Genomic DNA, 12,417 nt, shown 5'->3' on the forward strand with positions numbered 1-12,417 from the left:
AGCAGAAGTAAGAACATCCCAGGGCAGCCCCAGTGGCTCAGCGGTTTGAGTGCCACCTTTGGTCCAGGGTGTGATCCTGCAGACCCGGGATCGAGTCCCACATTGGGCTCCCTACATGGAGCCTGCTTCTCCCTCTGCCTCTCTTCTCTCTCTGTGTGTGTCTCTCATGAATAAATAAAATAAAATCTTAAAAAAAAAATCCCAGGTGGAAGAAACAGCAAGAACAGGGCCCTGAAGCATAGTTTGGTCACAGCTCTCTTCTCTCTCTCTCTGTCTCTCTGTCTCTCTGTCTCTCTCTCGGCTTGGATCCCCTCAGTGAGCCCCATGACCATGGCCTAGTAGAGCTCACACCCCTCATGTGGGCCCCCCATCTGTCAAGCTTCTCTCCAGCTCAGGACCCTGCCAGATGGCTACTCTTGTCTTCATTGCTGACCCTGTGTGCCCAGCTCTGTGCCTTTGTGGGGGTGCCGAGGCCCCCGGTGACTGCCCTTTCCTTCTGCCTGCACCTGTTCAAATCCTTCCCACAGTTCCAGTTCCAGGCAAGACAGAAAAGGCACACACCACCCTGTGTGAACCACTGAAGGCAACTACACCCCTGGATGGCTGCATGGAGCCACTGGGGACCCTGACAGGTACACGCTGGCCATGCACTGGGGCAGGAGAGTGGCGTTTGAAGCACCCAGCACCAGCACTGAGCTCCCCTCTTTGTTCTGCAGCACCCCCACCCCACCCCATCTCCCCAGCTTGGGCTCCTGGGGAACCTGGGAAACCTGGGAAACCTGCAGGTGGCCCAGGGCCATGGAGGCCTGATCAGCGATTTGACTCTAGCTGGTCCCACCAGAGAATCCTTACTGAGTCCATCGGCATCAGTGACACCACTGTCCCACCAGCAGCAGCGACTTGTTTCCTCAGCTGGCTGTCCCCACCCAGAGGGGCACCTGTAATCTGCCAGCCTAGAGTCTCCTACACAGCAGGCCCCATGACCAGGCCACTGGCAATAGCTCAGAGTCAGCAAACACAGTAGCAAGGCTCAAGGGGAGCGGAGGAGTGGGGGGGGGGGGCGGGGGGAGGAGAACAGGGCTGTCGTGAATTCAGCCCTGAGCAGTCAATCACGGTCCCTCTGTTTTACAGAGATGACATGGAGTAGCTGCAGTGGTGTGATGGACGTCACCAATTGAGTTAAGCCACCAGGGAAGCAGGCCCAGGGGATTAGGGGAACCTTCCTGAATCCGAAGACCCTGGTAAATCAGTGGCTTTGCTTTAGGGGGTGTTGTTTCCCGAAAAGGCATTGCTGCCAGTTTATGGAAAACAGACATTTGATAAAGCCAGGCCAGTTGGCTCCAGAATATGCCATTCCCATGGAACAGAGAGGCCCATTGAGCTCTTTTCACCTTGCTAGTCACTGAGTCTGAGAGGATCTACCCCCAAAATGCGGGACGTCAGACCAAAGAGTTCCAAGGCATCCATGGGTCAAGAGCTTGCTAAGAACTTCCCCAAATTAAAAAACAAAAACCCAAACCCAAGCCAGTGTATGCGGCGGCTTGTCCAGCGGGTGGCACTGTTACACTAGGAAATGCCCCTAAGGGATCGGCAGCCATTAAATCTTTGATGAAAGCCGATTTCTCTTTCTATTGCGGGAATCGCGTCTTGTTTCTCCTGGACCACCAGGGATGGCTTAGGAAGGAACGGGGGAAGGGGAGGGGGCAGTCTGCACCAACCATGAGCCTTTGTGTACGTGCAGTACTGCCAGATGGAGAACTCCCTCTGACACTCATGGGAGGGAAAGTGCAGACACCCAACACCTGCATCCTTACTACCCCCTCCCCGCAGGGAGAGGCCAGCAGTGCAGTGAATAGCCCACAGGGCTCCACTCCCAAGACCACTGAGGCTTTCCTTCCTGACCTTTCCTTCCCCAAAACCCATCAGTTGAATTTAGAAGACTTTTTTCTCCGGGAGAACATGGATCAAAGAGTCTAACATGCTCACAAGTCAGGGACTGCAGTGACACGAGTCCTTGAAACCAGGAGGCCAGGCTGTCCCCTGGCTGGGAGCTCAGGGAGAGGTGGAGGCTAGCCCAGGAGAAGAGTGGAAGCAAAGGGAAACAAACAAGGTCAGCTTCTTTTCCCCCTTTCTTCAGGGTTTATACCTGAACATGGGTACTTCTTCCTTCTAGTTTCTGGTGCCCCAGCCCTGGGGCTTCTTCTCCCTTTGGTGGCCACCATGTTCCAACCTGCAGTCTTCACTGCTTTTGGCCCCTCCATGCCCAATGCTGAGAAATGACCCTGATAAAAGAGTAGTCAGGGTTTGTAGTTTTGGTCCACACAGTAGGAGACACAGGAGAGCAGATGTTCAAGAACCGGCTTCCCCAACACTGAAAAAAATTGTAAGATATTGTAAGATATCTTTATGACATTATAAGATAATGTCAAAAATATATTAGACAACTTAAAATGGAATACTAGAAACAAAGTTTAACCCAAACAAAGGTAGGAAAGGAGAAACAAAAATGAGAACTAGAGGAAAAAAATAAATATAAAATGGGAGGTCTAGATCCAAATATATCAATAATTACATTAAATGTAAATGACTTGAACATACCAGTTAGGTTAAAAGCAGAGGTTTTTTTAAAAATGACTCAAGTACATACTGTCTAAAGAAACTCTTCAAATATGATAACACAGGTAGGGTAGAAGAAAAAGTATGAAAAAAACTATACTATGGGAAAAAAATATGGAAGCCCCAACTGAAGCAAAGTAAGAGTGACCGTATGAATATCAAAGTAAACTTCAGAGCAAAGAAAATGATGTTAAAGAGAGACATTACATGCTAATAGAAGAATCAATTCACTAAGAAGGCATAACAATTCTAAATGTATAATACCCTAGAATAGAGCTTCAAAATATAAGAAGCAAAAATTGTCAGAGCAGAAAAGGAGTAGATATATCCACTAGTATACTTGGAAACTGCCAATCCCCTCTATGTCATATCTAGAAATAAAAGACAGAAAATTAGCAAAGATAGAACTGAACACCACCACCAACTAATTTGAATTAATGATATTTATAGAACACTCCACACAACAACAGCAGACTACACATTCTTTTCAAGTACACATGGAACGTTTACTGAGATAGACCATACTGTGAGTCATAAATCAAACCTTTAACAAATTTAAAAGGATTTAAATCATATAAAATACGCTTTCTGACTATAGTGGAATTAAACTATAAATCAATAACAGGAGGATAACTGAAAATTCTCCAAACATTAGGAAAGAAATGACACACTTTTTCAAAGGAAGTCTCAAAGGAAATTAGAAAATATTAAGCCCTAAGAAAATTAATACATAAAATATCACAGTTTGTGGGATGTAGCTAAAGTGGGAGTGGAGTTAACTACATTAAATGTTTGTATTACAAAACAAGAAATGTCTCAAAGCAACTATCTGAGCTTCCGCATAAGAATCTTGGGTGGGGGGTGGACTGGTAGGGGGCAAAATAAACCCAAAGTAACTAGGTGAAAGGAAATAACAAAGAACAATTATTAATAAAATTGGAAACAGAAAAACAGAAAGTCAATGAACCCAAAAAGTGGTTCTTTGAAAGAGCAATAAAATTGATTTTCTCTAGTCAGACTAACAAACAGAAAAAGAAAGAAGACAGAAATTACCAGATCAGGAATGAAAAAGGAAATGTAACCACAGATCTCATAAACATTAAAACAATAATGACATCTCTGTGGAAATGAATTTGGCAAACTACATGAAATGGATCAAATTGTCAAAACCCACAAACTCCAAAACTCACCCATCATAAAACAGATAACTCATTTTTTAAAAATTCACATTGAGGCACCTGGGTGGCTCACTGGTTGAGCATCTGCCTTTGGCTCAGGTTATGATCCTGGGGTCCTGGGGGGACCATATCAGGTTCCCCACAGGGAGCCTCCTTCTCCCTCTGCCTATGTCTCTGCCTCCCTCTCTGTGTCTCTTATGAATAAATGAATAAAATATATTTAAATAAATAAATAAAACATTCTCATCACCCAAAAAAGAAACCCTGTCCCATTAGCAATCACTCCCAACTGCCCCCCACATACACACACCTCTAGCCCTAGGGCACCATTAATTTACTTTCTCTCTCTATAGAATTGCCTACTCCGGACGTTTCATATGAATGGAATCATACAACATGTAGTCTTTGTAACTGTTTTCTTTCTCTTATCACAGTATATTCAAGGTTCATTCATGTTGCAGCATGTGTGAGTCCTTCTGTTTTTTTTTCCAAATAATATTCCATTGTCTGGATATACCACATTTGATTGCTTAAATGATAGATGTTTGGGTTATTTCCACTTTTTGGCGGTTATGAACAATATATCTACAAACATTTGTACATAAGTTTTTATGTGGACATAGATTTTCATTTCTCTTGGGTTTATTAGGAGTGAAATTTCCCAGTCGTATGGTAACTGTATGTTTATCTTTTTGAGGAACTTCCAGACTTTTCCAAAGTCTGTACCATTTAGGTTCCCACCAACAGTATATGAGCGGTTCCTTACAACACTTATTATTTTCTGTCTTTTAAAAAATTCTAGTCATCCTAGTGAATGTGAAGCAGCACCTCATTGTGATTTAAATGTGCAGTTCCTTGATGACTAATGATGTTAAAGCCTCTTTTCATCTGTTTATTGGCCATCTGTAATCTTCTTTGGAGAAGTGTCTATTTCAGATCCTTTGACTATTTTAAAATTAGGTTGTCTTTTTATTATTGATTCTAAGTGTTCCTTATATATTCTAGGTATAAGTCGCTTATCCGATATATGATTTGTAGATATTTTCTCTCCTGTAAGTTATCTTTTTACTTTCTTGGTGGTAGCTTTACAAAACTTTTTAATTTTGATGGTTTATCTTTTTTTCTTTTGTTGCTTGTGCTTTGGGTGTCATATCTAAGAATGCTTGTTCTAATCCAAGGTCATAAGTATTTATATTTTTTCTAAGAGGTTTTTTCTCCACATAAAAGTTCTTAGTTTTTGTTTGTTTGTTTGTTTGTTAAGATTTTATTTATTTATTTTAGAGAAAAAGAGAGCACAAACATGGGGAGAGGGAGGGGGGAGTAGAGGGAGAGGGAGAGTGACAAGCAGACTCTGCTGAACACTAAGCCTGACATAGGGCTTGATCTCAAGACCCTGAGATCATGACCTGAGATGAAACCAAGAATTGGCTGCTTAACTGACTGAGCCACCAGTGGTGCCCCAAAAGTTCTTAGCTTTTTAACCGTCTCATGAAAAATCTGTAGTCACCACAGATAGAGTCACTGCAGAATCTTTATTCTTTTTGTTGTCCCATTTCCAGCACCAACACTAGCATTTTCAGTCCTCCTGACTTTCTTCATTCTGTTCTTGCATTCCTTTCACTGTTTTCTTGAGGTCTTTTTCTTTTCATACAGGCCATGTCTTGCAAGTCTATCTTTGGGTTCATTTTTCTTTACATCATCCAAGGAATAATAAATCATGCCAAAGCCAGTTGTCTTGCCACCCCCAAAATGGATCCTGAATCCAAATACAAAGATGACATCTGGTGTGGTCTTGTACATTTTGACTAGTTTTCCCCCAGAATCTGTCTTAGGTACTGTTACCTTTTTGGGGTGAAGAACATTAATGACCATCGGCTTCTGCTGAAGTAGTCTGTTGGTCAAGAACTTCCTTGTCTGGATAGTTACTGTGTCATTGATAATGATGGCCAAGCTTCAAGCAGCCAGGCAGGAAGAGAGATTTCTAAGAGTTTTATTGTTTGGGCTTTAACATTTTGGTCTAGGATCCATTCAAGTTAATTTTGACATATGTACAGTTTGAGGTAGGGACCTTTTGTAGATGAATATTCAGTTGCTAGAAAGACTATTCTTTCCCCACTAAATTGTCTTCACATCCTTGTTGAAAATCTATAAATACGAATCAGAGTTTATTTTTGGACTTTCAATTCCATTTCATTGGTTTGTATGTCTGTTCTTATATGAATACCACGTTTTCTTGATACTGTAGCCTTGTAGTCAATTTTTTTTTTTAAGATTTTAAAATTTTATTTGACAGAAAAAGAGAGAGTGCATAAGCAGGGGGAGTGGGAGAGAGAGAAGCAGCTTTCTTGCTGAGCAGGGAGCCTGAGGCAGGGCAGGATCCTAGGACCCTGGGATCATGACCTGAGCCAAAGGCAGAGCCGGTACCCCACCTTGTAGTCAATTTGACATGTGCAAGTCCCCCACTTTGTTCTTCTCTGTTTTGGCTATTGAGGGTTCCTTGCATTTTCTTTTCTTTTCTTAAAGATTTTATTTGTTTATTCATGAGAGGCAGAGAGAGAGAGACAGAGAGACAGAGACAGAGACACAGGCAGAGGGCAAAGCAGGCTCCATGCAGGGAGACTGATGTGGGACTCGATCCAATCTCCAGGATCAGGCCCTGGGTGGAAGGCAGTGCTAACCCGCTGAGCCACCTGGGCTGCCCTTCTTTGCATTTTCATATGAATTTCAAGATCAGTTTATCAATTTCAACCAAAAAGGCACTTGGGATTATATAGAGATTATGCTGAATCTGTAGGTTAGTTAGGGAGAATTGCCATCTTATATTAAGTCTTTGGGATGCCTGGGTGGCTCAGTAAATTAAGTGTCTGATTTGATTTGGGCTCAGGTCATGATCTCATGGTCATGAGATTGAGCCCTGCATCCGGCTCTGTGCTCAGCTGGGAGTCTGCTTCAGATTCTCTCTCCCTCTCCCTCTCCCATCTTGTGCTCTCTCTCTCAAATAAATAAGTAAATAAAATCTTTAAAAAAATATTAAGACTTCTTCATTTATTTAGGTTTTCTTTAATTTCTTTCAATATTGTCTTTCACTTTTCAGTGAAGTACAGAGGCCTGTACTTCAGAAGTTAAATTTATTCCTTTTTAATTTTTTCAATGCTATTATAAATGTAATTATTTTCTTAATTTCACTTTTGAATTATTCACTGCAAGTATATACAAGAACAATTTTTGTTTTGTATCTTGTATGTACAGTTTATATTTTTTTGATGTATTGATCTTGTATTCTGTAGCTGACTTCATTAATCAGTTTTAGTTTTTAGTGCATTCCTGAAGATTTTGTCTATTCAGGGGCCCCTGGGTGGCTCAGTGGCTGAGCATCTGCCTTTGGCTCAGGGCATGATCCCGGGGTCCTGGGATCGAGTCCCACATCAGGCTATCCACAGGGAGTCTGCTTCTCCCTCTGCTTACGTCTCTGCCTCTCTCTATCTGTGTCTCTCATAAATAAATAAATAAAATCTTAAAAAAAAGATTTTGTGTATTCAAGATTACATTGTCTGCAAACAGATAGTTGGAGGGAAAATCACATAGAATAGTGCATATGTCTGGTATGTAGTGGGCTCTCCATAGATGACAGCTTGTCTCATGCTTCCTTGTTAGGTGCTATTCCCCTCCTGCTACCACAGGTGGAGGTTCTCCTCCTCTGCAGTCAATCCTCCGCAGGCCATCTCTGCCTGGCTGGATTTCCAAGGACTGAACTACAGGCAAGGCTGCCGTGCCTGAACCAATTTACTCTAAGCCCTGAACACCACTTTCAGCCCCCTCATTGGCCCTGGCTCTAGCATCTTCTCCTAGGCAGAAAGCAATCCCAGACCCAAACTGTGCCCGCCCCCATGGTGTCCCCAAACAGAAAAAGAACAGAAGTGCAGGTTTTCACAGCTCTGCATTCCATCTTCCCAAGATGAGTCCTGTGGGGAGGGGGTCCTTTGAGTGTGAGGGAAAGATATGGAGAGAACCTACCTTAGCAGAGGATCCTTCAAACCAAATTGTGACTGACTCCAAATAAACCAAAGTAAAAAAAAAAAAAAAAGCTACATAAATGCTAATTTTATATTAAAATTATAATATCTAAACATTCTGCCCCCGTGTATATTACATACCTGTAAAGCAGTTTCCAAACACTCAACACATTTCATTGCTTGCACACAAGGGCTGGGCCCTGTCCTAGTGTCAGGACCGTGGTTCTACCTTGAGGTGCCCAAGTTCAGTGACAGAGATGAGGTGAGCTGTGCCACCTGAGCTGTGGGCTTTGCCGGCTCCCTGACAGAGTCTACCTTGAATAAGCTCTTACGCTGTGTTGTGAATTCGGCTTTCAAGTGCACAGTCTCCTCTTCATTGAGGGGATAGGGCCAAGGGTACTCATGGGCCTTTGGATACGCATTGGGTTTCCTGGCGGTCTCCAGAGTGGACCCAGGCCTTGATGGGGATGGAGGCCCTGCTGCCTCTGAGAAGCATACCCTTCACCCAGCATGAGGCCAGGCTCATCACCAACCTCCGCCCTAACTGCCTGATGCCTCCACATGCGGGGCAGGGGCTGAGGCCAGTCTTCCAGCACGAGCTGAGCGTCAACGACCGCCCATTGCTTCCCAGCCTCTGTCAAGTCAAGGCAATAAGGCCTCTTCCACAGGGCCACAGGGAGGATGATGTTGGCAGTGAGCACAGTGCAGGGGCTCAGTGAGGGTCTGTCACCTTCCTGTGTCCCTCCTACATGGGGTAGAAGGCATAGTGGTCAACATGTGCAGTTCACTTCCTCTGAGTCAGGTGCTATGCTTGCCCCCTTTTGATGAGGCCTCATTCAGTCCCGGAGTCAGGGCCCCACACTGTGCCCTGGTCTGAGAGCACAGTCAGCGTCCGCTGCTCTGGAGCACGGTAAGCAGCAGGGCCAGGGAGGACAACTCCAGGCAGAAGAACCTTCTTAGCCTAAGCCCTGCCTGAGGGAGGCCAGGCTGGGCTGCACTGCCTGGCCAGTCCCTGGAGGGCACAGGGGCCCAAGAGCTGATTCGCTCCCCACCCCCCTTCACCCCCGTTGGAGCCTAGGTCCCCACCTCCATACCTCCTCCACCCCAGGGAATCACACAGCTGCACTCAACCAACACAGGATTGCTCAGAGATATTATTCCCCACGCTGAAAAAAAAAACCAAGGCTATTATGAGCAGAGTCTGTTGAAAGAAGGGCTGAGAGCATTTTGGAGATGCATTGCTGTTAGTCGGTTTTATGGCACATTTGCATTTAAATAGATTCTTTAACTCTTTTTCTGAACTTCACAATAATACAGCCTTAAAGTGCTGACTAATAGGGTGGCGTGTACTTAATTTTCACTTTAATTTTAACACTGATACATTGTCTTATCGTAGCCGTTCCAGCTCAAATGACACTTGCAAAAACACAAGTTTTAAATGTGTTTTTTTGTTCTTTTTGGTTAAAAATCAGACAGCTCCTGGACCTGCGTTACAGAAAAGGTGCTCATCTTGTCGGTGGGCCCAGCTGTCCCAGGTCTGAGCTCTTCCTAGAATTCAGCCAGCCGTGGCTCCCACCTCCGACCTTGGCAAGCTGCAGCCTCCTGCAGGAGAGCCCTGCCAGGAAGGCCTCCGCACGCTGAGAGCCAGACCTCCCTGGGCATCAGCCAGGGGAGTGCTGGTCTGGCTCATACCGCCTCTCAAGAGCTGATGATTACGTGTTTAGGAAATTTGCAAGCCAGTTTCTCAACTGCCAGTTTCTCAACAATCATTATTAAGAATTAAATGATGTCAACTTATAAGTAAACAAAATATATTTAAAAATAAAGGTAAAATATACTCCAAACTCATTACTTCATTATTATTTTATTCCTCCCTCTGCCCCCAAGCTCATTCACATCCATGATAGAAGGACTATATAATAGTTCAATAAGGTTATGCTGGTGGCTTAAAATTGGCCCCAGTGGGAACATTTACAACCCAGTACCCCTTTTTTTCAAAGAGGCAGTTGCTAACCGTGTACCAGCATACCACTGAGAGCAACGGGCCCAGCCCTGAGTAACTATGAGCCTTTTTTGGTCTTTTCAGCCCCAGGGTAGACAGCCCCAGGTGGCCTCCTCCTAGGACCATGGCTCTCAGCATTCCAGGGGTGGCTTGGCCAGTCCCAAAGGCCTATAGGATTTCTCTTGATGTAGCCCAAAGTAGCAAACAAAAGCAGCTGGATGAGACTGCTAAGGGGGTCTGTCTGGTTCCCTGCAGGCTCCCTCTCTGAACCCTGAGAAAACTCCCTGCAGAGATCTCTACCTACTCCTCTCCTTTGGCCTTGGACCCACCTCTCCTAGGAGATATCTGCGGCCTTAGGCCCAGCGGTGCTCTGATCCTAAGGACATCTCAAGGTTCTGGCCTCCCACCTGGATGGCAGGAGGAGCATCTCCCTGATTTCTCAACCTCCAGCCCCTTCTCAGGTCTTCATCTCAGGGGGCTCTTGTGATGCCCCTCCTCTCCTCTAGGACCCACACTGGCTCCCTGCTACCTGCCCAGCCCTTGACAACTCTCCTCCCTGGCTCTCAGGGACCTGCCCTACCCTGAGGTTCAGTCACTGTGATTAGAATGAGAGGCTCCAAAAGAAGGTGCATGAAAGATACCTTTGTACATCTTAGCTGGTTAAAAAAGGGAATGCTTGCCCATTGTGACATGACTGAGGCAAAGCATTCTTTTTGTCAAAAGAGAATCAGTGAAATGGCCCCAGATGCCAATTGCCAGTTTTCGACCCCATGACCTCCTATCCTCCACTATTGCTCTCCTTTCCTTTTCCCTCCCTTTCTAAATCCTGCCTCTGCTCCACGGCTCACATGAGGGCTACCACCACTTCCCAATCCTTTGCCCCTTGAAATAAAGCATGGTAAGTGAGCGCTTTAAAAGGGCAGAGGCACCATATCCCTGCCATGTTCTAGTGTAGAGTGCAAGCCTATGATGCAGGACTTGCCCAAAGGTCCTGGGACTCTCATCCATACCCTCATCTAGAACATAAAAGGCCTAAGAGTTGGGGTGCGGAGGGGGGGCAGTTCCCCTTCACCTCAAGTACAGAGAGGGGCAGAGCACTTTAGCAAAGCACTTGAAGGGCTTGATTAGCATTCTGTGTGGTTTGGGGAGCACCATGGATGAATGTGCAGTGCCTGCCTGGAAAATGTGCAAGTGAGAGGCAGGCTAGCTCTGGTTTGCAACACAGAGCCAAGCAGAGGTGGGAAGTGAGATGCTTTCCCTAGGGTGACATCAAGGCAGGGTGAGCTGAGTTTTAAAGGATGGCCAGAATTGAGAAAAGCCTAGGAGATTAAGGAGAGCATCATGGGCAAGAGGAACAGAGCACACGTGCAGAGGCTCTAGTAGAAATGGTTTGTTCCAGCCTCAGGGGTCCCCTAGGTTGGCTGAAGTGCAGAGAGTCTTGCCAACCAGAGGGAGAGACACTGGAGAAGGCACTTAGGGCCAGGTCAGTGCCCTGCCTCCTTGACCACTCTCCCTCCTGCTTGGTCTCCTGTGCCAGCTACCCCAGGGCCACTTCGTCTCTCTGTGCCCTCTAACCTCTCTAGATTTTAATCCCCCTTATGCTGTGAGAGCTGCCAGTTCAAACTCCACCTCTGGACTCCTCCTCCTCCTCTAGGAACACCTCCTTCATATCTCCACTCCACATTGCCAATCAACTTTACAAACACAATACATCCAACTCTGAACTCATAATTTTTCTCTCAAAGTCTGTTCTGTTTTCCTCATCTCTGTGAATTACAACACCATCCTTCCAGCCAGAAGTCATGGGTTTCCTCTGTCCACATAAAATGTATCACCACACCTGGTCAGCTGTCTCTCCAATGGTTACTTATATCCAGCTATTTCTTGCCATCTCCAATACATCCTCTCTGTCCAAACAGCCACCATCATCTCTTATCCAGACATCTCTTATCATCTCCAGCTGCCCCCTGTATACTCTGCTCCCCATGGCTTACTCTTTAGACAGTAGCCACAATGCTTTTTCTGAAGATGTAAATCAAATCATGTTACTTCACAGCTTAAAGCTTCCAATTGCTTCCCATAGCACCCAGAATTAAAACAGTAGCTCTACCCTGGCCTAGGAAGCCCTGTGTCTGGGTCCTTTTGCTCCAGGTTCATTATGTGCCCTCCAAAGGCCCCAGAGACCCTGTCCTCCTCTGCCCTCACCAGAGTACACCTCTCCTGACTTGGGGTTTATGCGCAATATGGTCATCCCATCTGAAATGCTCTTCCTCAGCTCTCATTCTTGAGGACTCAGCTTAAATCTCTCCTCCCTGGGTTCACCTTCCTGGTCTCCTGACAGCTTTCCACAGAGATTTCTTCCCTCTGCCCCCACCCTTTAGCTACCATCTTAGCACTTGGTTTTCTTCACAGAAAGAAGCACTTAGTTTTCTTTCTTTTTTTTTTAATTTTTGTATATTTTTTATTGGAGTTCAATTTGCCAGCATATAGTATAACACCCAGTGCTCATCCCGCCAAGTGCCCCCCTCAGTGCCCGTAACCCAGTCACCCAAACCCCCTGCCAACTTCCTCTTCCACTACCCCTTATTCATTTCCCAGAGTTAGGAGT

At 45.3% G+C, this 12,417-nt stretch overlaps 1 long non-coding RNA gene and 1 pseudogene across 3 annotated transcripts in view; both read right to left on the bottom strand.

Annotated features, from left to right (window-relative positions):
• LOC112918824 (uncharacterized) overlaps positions 1–12,417 on the bottom strand; it is a 170,029-nt gene that overhangs the window by 49,725 nt on the left and 107,887 nt on the right. For all 3 annotated transcript variants that reach the window (XR_003234764.2, XR_011996223.1, XR_011996224.1), the window contains exon 2: positions 2,147–2,371. This is a non-coding gene — a long non-coding RNA (uncharacterized lncRNA). The remainder of the gene's footprint in view (positions 1–2,146; positions 2,372–12,417) is intronic.
• On the bottom strand, positions 4,053–6,209 carry LOC140595076 (small ribosomal subunit protein eS24 pseudogene; annotated as a pseudogene).

The sequence above is a fragment of the Vulpes vulpes genome, chromosome 13 (assembly GCF_048418805.1).
Source record: "Vulpes vulpes isolate BD-2025 chromosome 13, VulVul3, whole genome shotgun sequence".
NCBI classification, from domain to species: domain Eukaryota; kingdom Metazoa; phylum Chordata; class Mammalia; order Carnivora; family Canidae; genus Vulpes; species Vulpes vulpes.